This window comes from Cotesia glomerata, linkage group LG8, assembly GCF_020080835.1.
Source record: "Cotesia glomerata isolate CgM1 linkage group LG8, MPM_Cglom_v2.3, whole genome shotgun sequence".
Classification (NCBI taxonomy): Eukaryota; Metazoa; Arthropoda; class Insecta; order Hymenoptera; family Braconidae; genus Cotesia; species Cotesia glomerata.
The window spans coordinates 4042279-4053928 of NC_058165.1; the positions used below are offsets into that span (position 1 = coordinate 4042279).

At 25.4% G+C, this 11650-nt stretch overlaps 1 long non-coding RNA gene across 1 annotated transcript; it reads right to left on the reverse strand.

Moving 5' to 3' along the window:
• Positions 1–5537: 5537 nt before the first annotated feature.
• On the reverse strand, positions 5538–9181 carry LOC123270560. The gene is made up of 2 exons (XR_006510627.1): positions 8961–9181; positions 5538–5834 (listed from the first exon to the last, which is right to left on the reverse strand). It is a non-coding gene; the product is annotated as an uncharacterized LOC123270560 (long non-coding RNA).
• Positions 9182–11650: the final 2469 nt, after the last annotated feature.

Here is an 11650-nt window from a genome sequence, read left to right on the forward strand (position 1 = left end):
ATATATTAAAGTAGTATTCATTACACTGGCCCACAAAAAAAAAGTGGTCTATACTTTTAACCAGACTTATCTTTATGTATTTTGACGCGCTAAATCCAAATCTGAAGTCAGTTTTGCCCGTACACCCTCAAAATTATGAGTAAAATGCAAAAAAAAAAAACCCAAAAAAAGCAAAAAATTGCGAAAAACTTCAGTCACAGCGATGAATAAATTTTTGTGAACCCAGATCAAGTATGATTTTCATGTACGTCAATTCACTGAATCTAAATCTAAACATTAAGTAGCCCCTTGATTCGTCAAAATTTGAAAAAATTGCAAAAAACTGAAAAAAAGGCAAGAAATCATGAAAAATCGAAATTATCGAGATGAAAAAATTTTTTGGATTCAGATTGAGTATGATTTTTATGTACTTTGTTCCACTGAATTTTAATCTGAAGTTTTCTTGTCCTATTGACGTTTTAAAATTAAAAAAAAATCTCAAAAAATAAAAAAAATCGAGAAAATTGCAGTTTTAAATATGAGAAAAAATCTATTAATCACGATTGTTAATGGCTCAGGTGCATTTTAATGAACGAAATATGGTCTTAGAATTGAAATATTCACAAAATTTTAAAATCTATAAAAAATGAAGTATAAGTAGAATGAAGAGAACGGTGACTGTAGTTTTTCGCAATTTTTTGCCTTTTTTGGGGGGTTTTTTGCATTTTACTCATAATTTTGAGGGTGTACGGGCAAAACTGACTTCAGATTCGGATTCAGCACGTCAAAATACATAAAGATAGGTAGGTCCGGTCAAAAGTACAGACCACTTTTTTTTGTGGGCCGGTGTAATTTTTATGATTTTTACTGAAATAAACAAAATTGTGCCTATAAAAGTTAAGAAAAAAATGTATGACATAAAAAAATATAAAAAGTCTATGAGTATCATCCAGAACAAATTTTAATTTCAGTTTGTAGTTATTTAAATTGTTACCTATGTAATACAGACTTTGTTTAAAAATTATACAATTTTACACCTACCATTTCAATAATTAATAGTTTTATGAATTAATAAATATATTGCCCAATAGTAGTAATTTAGTGAATAAAAGTATTCACAGAGTAAAATATCTTCAACATCAAAAAATATTTTAACACCGCTTTCGGTGTTGGAATTTAACACCGCAAATTTTAACACCTATATCGCTTTGGACTTACCTCGGTTTTTTTTTACAGTGTGACCATAGAAATGCCATATCAAAATTACCAAATAAAAATTTTTAATTAGTATAGCTAGATTCCATTTTTAATTTCTCTATTATAGGTTCAGAATAATTTATTCTGAAGTTCTGCATCTGCACTGAAAAAAAAAATTAACGAATTAAGTGAAAAATTTTTGAACCGAAACAATATTTTAAAGAGTTTCATTGTTTTGAATCAAGACAAAAAATTCTTGAATCAAGTAAAATTTATTTAAACCACAACTAAACCATAATTAAACCGTAACTAGGTGAAAAATTAACATTTTTTAATTTTCTTTTTGATTTTGCTTATTTTTACGGCGCATTTATGATGAAAAATGTCAAAAAAGAAAAAAATTTAGATTTTGATAGCTTTTTTGCCTTTAAAAATTGGAAAAGATATTGGCTTTACTGTTTTTGGATAAAATTTCTATTTTATATTTTTTTTGACATTTTGATGTATTTTTTTCTGAAAAAAAAAAAAAAAAAAAAAAAATTAAAAGAAAAATTGATCAATTTGATAAAAAAAAAAAAAATTTCTATGACTAAACATAGGGCAAAATAGGGCTGCTTCCACTTGTAAATAATTACCGAATTTTTCTATTCAAATCAAGAAGATGTTCTTCAAAATTATTAACTTATTAATTCAAGTTAATTTTTTTTTTCTGTGTGGATAACTTTGAGCAATAAATTCTGTTTCATATGATTTATTTTATAACTCCCTTTACTCCGATACACTTTGTTTGACCATCGGTACATTTTTAGACAAATTTTTTATCACAAACTTTTGTATCACTTGTTAAGTATCTTAAGAAAATATTTCAATGCCAGAGATTAATGAGACTTGATTTAGTATTCTGTCCACATTTGCTTTCACTAATTTTTTTTTTTTTTTCACTATGGCGCTCACATGTGGCCTCATTTCTTGCTCATTGATCGAGTTAACTATTATTTGAATTGCTAGGTTTATTCCTAACTAGATTGCAACAGTAAGCTGATCCTGTTGGGAAATTTTTCGGTTTTATAAACCTAGGGATTTTTTTTTTTTTTTTTTTTTTTTTTTTTTTTTTTTTTAATTAGATTGCATGATCTAATCAAACTTTTAATGAGCCTTATGACAGGTAATTCTTCCATTAACATCCGAAAAGTTTGAAACAGATGAATGCCTTATACTATTTTCACGATTATTTATTCCACACTGAAATAAAAAATTTATATTGAAAAAAATGAGCAATGTTGTAATAAGGAATTAATTTGTTTAAAATTTAGCCGAAAAGATATAAGCATATAGGAATGAGCTTATATCTTCAAAAATCTCAATAATTAATAAATCTCATTGTATCTTGTCAACTAATCATATTTTTGAAACTATATAAGCTTATTCCGATGGTACACTCATTAGAATGGCGCAAAAAAACCGACTATTTTTTTTTTTTTTTGAGACGAGTGAAAAAATGTTAAGGTAAAAGCCCCAATTATTGACGGGGGTCTAAATATTGACACCCTAAATTATTTTTAAATATATTAAATTATCTGTAATAAGAATAACGATCAAATAAATTTTTATTAAATTCTAATTAATTAAAAAATTGAAAAAAATCACATTCAGTTCAAAATATTAAATATTAATTATTAAAAAAAAATAAAGTTAGCACCAGTCCATCAAATCAGCTTACGAGCGTCTATTTTCTTAACAACTTTGGTTAGAAAAGCATTTTTTTTAACTGCCGAGTTTAAATTAATTTTTCCATGTAATTATATGATCTATTTTTTGTTAATTAACAATATATGAAATATTTATAAAATTAAATAATCGAAATTAATTGTATGCTTTATGATATTTAAATAATGGGAGTCAATAACTAGTTCATAATTTTTATGGTGAATCCCATATTGACAGCCAGTCGACAGCGCTATGACGCCTTTTTACACGCTTTTTATTTTTTAAGTATAAAATACGTTATATACGCGATTATATTCAAGGCTTTTAACTGTCAAATAACTCGGCGTGTTTTAGTGTTAAATAAGTTTTTAAATAAATTGTTATATTTTTCATAATAATTATTCATTCATAGAAATTATTATTAATTAACTTTAATAATATTGATTACTTTATATCAAGATTTTGATAAATAACAATATAACCAAATGATTCGACGCATGTGCAGTAGGGGCGTCAATAATTGGGGTTACGGTACGTCAATAATTAGATCAATCAGTTTTTTAACCCGTCAATAATTGGTGTATCCAGATCATATATTTAATTATTTCAAATTAATTAGTAAATATCACTGATTATCATTTTAAAAAAAGAAATTGATTAGTTAAAACATTACTGAAGACATTACCACAAACAAAATTCATCGATATTTATATTTGATTGCTTAAAAAAAATGAAATCATAACTTTGTCTCTTATAGCGTCAATAACTGGGGCTTTTACCTTAGTTTTTGATGTTTTAAGAGCCCTTTCCAAAGAACAGCTCAAAAAAAAATTTTTAAGAGGTCGCTCCAAATTTTTCTAAATTTCAAAAATCGTCAAAAATCGATTTTTTTTTTTTTATTTTTTTTTCTCGTTACGTCATAATTTTATAGACAAAAAAAAATAAGTTCCTGAAAGTTTCAGTTCAAAATTCAAATTATGAAAGGTCGCTCATAATTTTTTTTTAAATTTCAGAGTCAAAAAATGCTAATCCAATTAAATAGTCACTAATGTACCATAAATGTCGAGAAAAACTTTTTAGTGCTGCTGAACCTAACTTTTGATTTTGTTCTTTTAATTGAACAGATCTTTTAGTAACTGTAAATCAATTCTCGGGGCGATAGTAGGAATTTAGCGAAGAAACGAGGCGTTCAGATAAATTTACGAAATATTAAGAACTCAAAGAAAAAACAATTAAATATAATGATACATTTTCTTTGTAAAATTATAAAATTAAAAAAAAAATTATGTTTTCTATATTGTGCTTAATTTTTAGCACATTACGTGGTGTATTTTTATCAATTATTATACTAAATAAAAAAAAAAAAAAAAAAAGAAATGCATGGAATTTTAATTTGAATATTAAAAGGTCGCTCAAAAAATCTAAAGTAATGCACTAAAAAATTTAAAAAAAATTATGAGCGACCTTTTAAAATTTTAATTTTGAGCTGAAACTTTCAGGAACTTATTTTTTTTTGGTCTATAAAATTATGACGTAACGAGAAAAAAAAATAAAAAAAAAAAAATTTCGATTTTTGAAATTTAAAAAAATTTGGAGAGACCTCTTAAAGATTTTTTTTTTGAGCTGTTCTTTGGAGAGGGCTCTTAAAACATCAAAAACTAACATTTTTTCACTCGAGACTCAAAAAAAAACAAAATAGTCGTTTTTTTTGCGCCACCCTAATATATATAGATGATAAATATATCAAAAATGCATGTAGGTACTCAAATGAAAGCTCTCGATGAGTGTAACTTCAGAATGAGCTTATATCTTCAAAAATTTCAATAAAACTTTTCTAGATTTGGGAAAATTAATTTTAAACAAAAATTCACTAGTTTTCAATCTAAAATTATTTATTTCCATATCAAAAAAAAATTTTTTACGAAGAAAGTTACTGTGAGTTTTTTATTTCTTCAGCTAAGAAATAAAACTGTTTAAAATTTTCATCAAATTAATTTCTTGTCACAATAATGCCCATTTTATTTTCGAAATAAATTTTTTTTCTTAACTTAACTCAAAAATATTGAGTCAATAAAATATAAACTTTTGCTAAAATTTTTCGTTGTAATTCGGTCATTGGCACAATAATAGCAAAACACGACACCAAGAATACAAATTTAAAAGATAATGTGTTCAATTATCGTTCATTCACTCACATATTTTCTTACTGTTCTTATTTCGTCGTAGAAAAACAATTTTACTAAAAATATCACAAAAACACCTTATACTTATACTTAAGTGCGATATTTATTGGTTGTGGTGTATCATCGTGTAAATTTGGGCCTAAGATCGCTATAAATTTAAGCTAAATGTCTTTCTTTAAGAATTTTTTTTTATTATTACCGAGCGTTGAATCGGAAAACATTTTTGAAGGGCAGTCGTGGGTGAATTCTTGGTATGAAATTGACAATTTAAATAAGCAATCATGATGAGGTTTCAGTGTCGTTGACACTGTAAATTATCAGTGGCAAGGTTCACAAGAATTTTAAACTCGTAAACATATTTATGTCGTATTTTTTTTCGACGTGAGTAATACCGTCGCTAATTGACGCCAGATAAAAATTCTAGCTTCAGATTGGTGTTATTGCCATACTGTTGTGTTATCAATTAAAAAAAAAAATTTGTAGCAGTTTTGGCGTACAAGCCGATCTATAAAACGTCCTTGGTTTTGATTGTTCCACGTAATCTACACACACTGTTGTATTATATGACTAACCGTCAATCGAGGACCTTGGTTATGTCGGTTCTTTAAATTATTGCAGCTACAAAAGTCAAATGGTCGAGGCTTTTTGATTGATCAAGAGAATAGCGATAACGGTTTCAACTAATACTCGAGTGCTCTATTTTATTTTTTATGATTTTATACTGAACCAGTCATATGCATTCATCAATAGTTGCGTTGCATTGAATCACTGTAAAAAAAAAATTGTATACATTTAAAGACAAACATTTTAACAATGACCCGTGCAAAAAAAAATTTGTTTCATTATGAATTTCATTGTGAATTTGATAATGAAATTCAGATTTTGAAACAAATATGAGTTTGATAATGAATTAGCTATAAAAATCCTCTAATTTTCTATTGCAGCTGAATCTAACAGCTAACCAACAGCTGAAATCTAATAATTTAATGGGTTATTTTTAAAAACTTACTTGTCACTTTAAACAAGTGATAAGTACATTATAAAAATCGTATATTTCCAGCTTTGAAGAAGATTCAAAATTGTTGAATCTAAAGAAATTAAGACAACGAAGAGGAGTAATTCATGATGAATTTGATGATAATGATTATCAATTTAGTACGAGAGTCATATTGAATTAATTATAAGATAAATATGTTTTATTTTATAATTGTATTTTTTGTTTTACCCCGAAATTTCAAAAAAAAAAAAAAAAAACTATTTTATTTAACTTAGAGGAAATGTATTACTAATTTAACAGTAATCAACAAAAATCATGGAACCATATAAAATTAATACTTGATTCATAATAAATTTATCATAAAAAGGTTATAAATTTTATATTAATTTGATCTTACCTTAATACTTGATTCATAATAAGTTTATTATAAATCATAAATAATTATCATAAATAAATAAATAAATAAATAAACTTAATTTAATAATGCAGAATGAAATATATTTTTTAGTTTATTTCTTTTTTAAATTATTCAATAAATAAATTTTTTTTTTGTAATAGCACAAACAACGAACTGTAAACAATAGATATATATTTTTAAAAATAAATTTTAAATCTTGTTAACGCTTACATAAGAGTCACAAATAATTTTTTTTTAAATAGATTTATTATCATCAAATTCATCATGAATTACTCCTCTTCGTTGTCTTAATTTCTTTAGATTCAACAATTTTGAATCTTCTTCAAAGCTGGAAATATACGATTTTTATAATGTACTTATCACTTGTTTAAACTGACAAGTAAGTTTTTAAAAATAACCCATTAAATTATTAGATTTCAGCTGTTGGTTAGCTGTTAGATTCAGCTGCAATAGAAAATTAGAGGATTTTTATAGCTAATTCATTATCAAACTCATATTTGTTTCAAAATCTGAATTTCATTATCAAATTCACAATGAAATTCATAATGAAACAAATTTTTTTTTGCACGGGGACCTAGGATTTTTTTAAAATGAGATTTAGAACAAACACAGAAAAATATTTTGATTTAAATTAAATATTTTTGATCCAAAAAAATTATTTTGAAGACAACCCACAAAAATTTCTTGCTTTTAATCGTTTGGTTTTGGCTGAATAGTTCTTTATTTGAGAATAATAATTGAGTTTTCTCTAAAGCTGTAAATTCTTCGTTCAAAATTTAGTTTTTTCTCACAGTTAAAAAAATTAATAAATTTGGAAAATCCAAAAGTGCACGACTGATAATGCTCATTTAATTATGGCATAGAAATAATATAAAAAATGTGAAAAAAAAAATATAAAACAGCTGTAATAGGACGATAATGCTTAATCGCTCTTAGTGGGATATATGTACATATCGAGGGTTTTCTAACGCAACCACGTATCTCGATTTTTGAAGATGAAAGGGTTCTACTGAAAATTGAATAATTAATTACAAATGCGTTACTAAAAAAAATATAAACCAGATTAAAAATAAATACGATAGTATTTTTAGAAAATACAATTGATAAAAATTGTTTTTAGATGAATATTAATTTTTTATAAGCCATTTTTACCTCATCTTTAAAATTGTCATTTGAAGATACTCAGTCTTTTGGTTTTTTTATTTTATTAATTGCAATTAAGCGACATTGAGCTACATAGCCATTCGCAATAGAGGACTTACAATTCCTTCAAAGAATTAAAAAAAAAAAAATTTGACTGAATTGATAGATTTTTTGGCAAACTACAGTGTTTACAGGTTTCATACTTGACGGACGAGAAAATTTTTTAAACTATTTTGAGTTTTTTTTCGTTTCTATTGCACTAAATAAATTTTTGAAAAGTATTGAATTAATCTCGATTAAATAATCTTAATAATAATGTGCAAAATATCTTGATTATGATAATTAATAAGGGTTTAATAATAAAAATAGTTGCCGAAATGAAGTGAAAAAAATTTTTCGATCGAAAAGCACTCTCTAATGCTTCATATCATGAGTCCTGCATTACAATATTTTGATTTTTTAATTTTATTAATTGCAACTAAAAGACACGCATTTTGAGTCGTGCAATATTGTATAAAATCAACAAAATTTTCGTATTAAATACGGTAGACCCAAAATTTGAAATCTAATAACAGAATTATACACTTTACATTATTTCAACACAAATACACAATATTTTTTACTGTGAATCCGAAATGGCGAAAAATATTTAAAAAATAATGAAATTTTTACTGAAACGTAGACTTTTTCCGTGTGATAATATGGAAGATATCAGAACTTTGACAATTTTTAATTTCAACAGCTTGCTTGAAAAAGTTTGCAATATTTTGAACCAATGTTACCGCCTATTTTAATCTTAGTCTTAGTGCAAGAGTTAATTCTTAAATTAAGGCAGTTATTCCTCATACTAGCGTGCTAAGTACGGTATAGTACAGAAATAGTATGCTATTTCTTACACTTTCACTTACTATCTCTTATTTACATTTAATCACGATTATTTTCGAATAATTTACTAAATTATTAATTATATCTTGAAAACTAAGCTGCGTCTATGAATTGGACTTTTTAAAAAATTTGTTATTTATTGTTTTTAACGTTAATTTAGTTTTTAAAAAGAATAATTTGAAAATTCAAAAGTGCACGAATTATAACCGTTTAAAATTGGAATTTTGAGTTCTGCTTTTAACAGGAGCTGTGTTTTGGCATTTCTTGTGATATTTTGGGTTAAGATGCAAAATATTTTGGATTTGACTATTTGACTATTAAGATTCAAATATTTTGAAAAAGGTGAATCTGGTAATAATTTTTTTTCTAGTGTATAGTTTCCTCTATTAGTTCCTATTGGAGATTCAGAAGATATCCAATTAAATTAAATAAGCATGACAATATGACGTACGGTTCTTATGGATTATCTTCCAATTCAATTAACACCACTATCATAAAACACCAGGATACTATCGAGAAAATTTATTTTATGGTGAGATTTATTGTTATTACCATCACCACTCTTCTTATTCACAAATTGAAGTCAATTTTCTTGTAAACCATAAAGCTACAATTTTTTTTAATACGTCAATACGTCAACTAATCCAACTCTTTGGACCAGAAGGGTTCTCACAGATAAGATAAATAATAGTTTAAAAAAACTAAAAACACGCTTTTTATAGAAAACCAAACTAAAAAATAGAAAATAAATTTAAATTAAGAATAGTGTTAAAAATTTCAATGAATATAAATTAATAATAGTGTAAATAAAAAAAATGTATTTTATTTTAAAAAAAGCGTGAGGTGCATTGTGTCAATAGTTATAAATATTTTATTGACAGATATGAGTAGAGTGATTATCATTTTGATAATATCTTAAAAAGCACCCCACGCTTTTTTTAAAATAAAATACATTTTTTTTATTTACACTATTATTAATTTATATTTATTGAAATTTTTAACACTATTCTTAATTTAAATTTATTTTCTATTTTTTAGTTTGGTTTTCTATAAAAAGCGTGTTTTTAGTTTTTTTAAACTATTATTTTTTTACTTTTTAGTTTGATTTATTTATAAAAGCGTGATTTTTTAGTTTTTTTAAACTATTATTTGTTGATTATCAAAAATATTCAGGCGCGCAAATTACCCACGGAGAGTTACATACTGACATACTGACATACTGACATACTGACATACAAGTGAAGCTAATAAAAAATAATTATTTATAAATATTATAAATACGGGGAATCAGAGTTCGATTTCGGAGAGCGAGCCTGAGAAACGGCTACCAGAACCAAGGAAGGCCGCAGGCGCGCAGATTACCCACGGAGAGTTACTGACATACTGACAAACTGACATACAAGTGAAGCTAATATAAAGCGTGTAAAAACCCCTGCAAAGTTACAAGAATTGGTCAAATAACATCACCAGTAGTCTATTATTCTGAAGGTCAATAGATTAAACTTCGTGATCCTTTCTTGCTGCACTAAGAAAACAGTTTGTTTGATTTAATTCCGTAGATTTATTTAAAATAGCTTAAAAATACGTATATAATATGAACAAATTTGTTTGATTTAAATTTGGATTACTTTCAACCAAATACTATTTTGTTTTGGTTTATTTGATTGAATTCGCCGATTTATTTCATTCAAATTTTGTTAATAGTTAACAAATCTCGTTTTAAATAAATCATAAGACGTTTGTGTCACTATTGTCGCTATTTGAGTTATCGTAATTTTAAAATTTTAATACCTTTATCGTTGCCTGTTATAATTGAGTAATTTTTTATATAAAAATGCTTGCTTCAATCACTTTTTTGAACATGACAATTAACAATTGCAATCTTTATTTTGGATCGTATTTAAATATTTTTTCTTGTAGAATTATTATGACTTTAAATTAAGTTATTTGTTTGTATTAAATAATCTATTTGGATTTTATAACATTTGAAATTAAATCTAATTGTAAACCTTTAATTAGTTAAGTAATCTTGTAACCTATGTAAACCAATGTAATTTAAATATTGATGGCTTTGAGGGAGCTTAGGTTCCAGAGCCAAATAAATTTTTTATCTATCTATCTATCTATCTATACACATAAATTTTTGATGAATTTAATAATGGAAAAAAAAAACTATAAAAATCCAACTCGGATCTAATAATTTTAGTTTATTAGAAGATACCCCAATATAAATTATATAAATAAACTCATCCTCATTGCTTTCATAACCCTAAAAATATGTCAGATATTATTTACTATATTACAGAGCATGATTCCTTTATCGACATTTAAATGTCACATTTGTTTATAGTTAACAAATCTGATTTGACTGAAATAAATGATTTTAAAGTATTAAAGAAATATTTGTTAACTATAATAAATAACTATTTCATTAAAATAAATACACTGAATAAACCATATCTTTGTTTCAAATAATAGTATATTACGACTCAAGGCCAGAAAGTTGGATTTCCCGGCCTATGGGATATGATGGCAGAGGCGTAGCCTCGGCCATCATATCACATACGTCAGGGTATCCAACATTCTGGTCATGGGTTCCCCCACGAAAAAAACTTGTAATTAGAATATAAAAAAAATATATTTCATTTTATACACAAAATATATTTGAAACATATTTGAACTATATTCAAAATATACTTGCATATATTTCAAGTATATTTCAAATGTAAGCAAATTATATTCGGCTTACTGAACTTTTGGCCGTTTTTGGTATATGAGAAATATATTTCAAATAAAAGTAAAATATATTATTAATATATTTATTTTATATGATAAATGTAAGTTATGAAATATAATCGGAATATATGAGAAATAAACTCACTGTATATTAAAAATATAAGCTGCAAAATATATTCGAATTATAATTTGTTTATATAAAAAATATACGAAAATTATATATTTGAAATATGTATTAAAATTTTGAATGTCTGAAATTTTCGGATGCACCAGAAACTGATCAGAACTAATGTTTATTTAAATGAATATGTTATCAAGTGCACGACTCATGACGCATATATTCTAAGTATAATTTCCGTATATTTTTATTATACTTTTCATATAAAAAAATTATAATTCGGATAT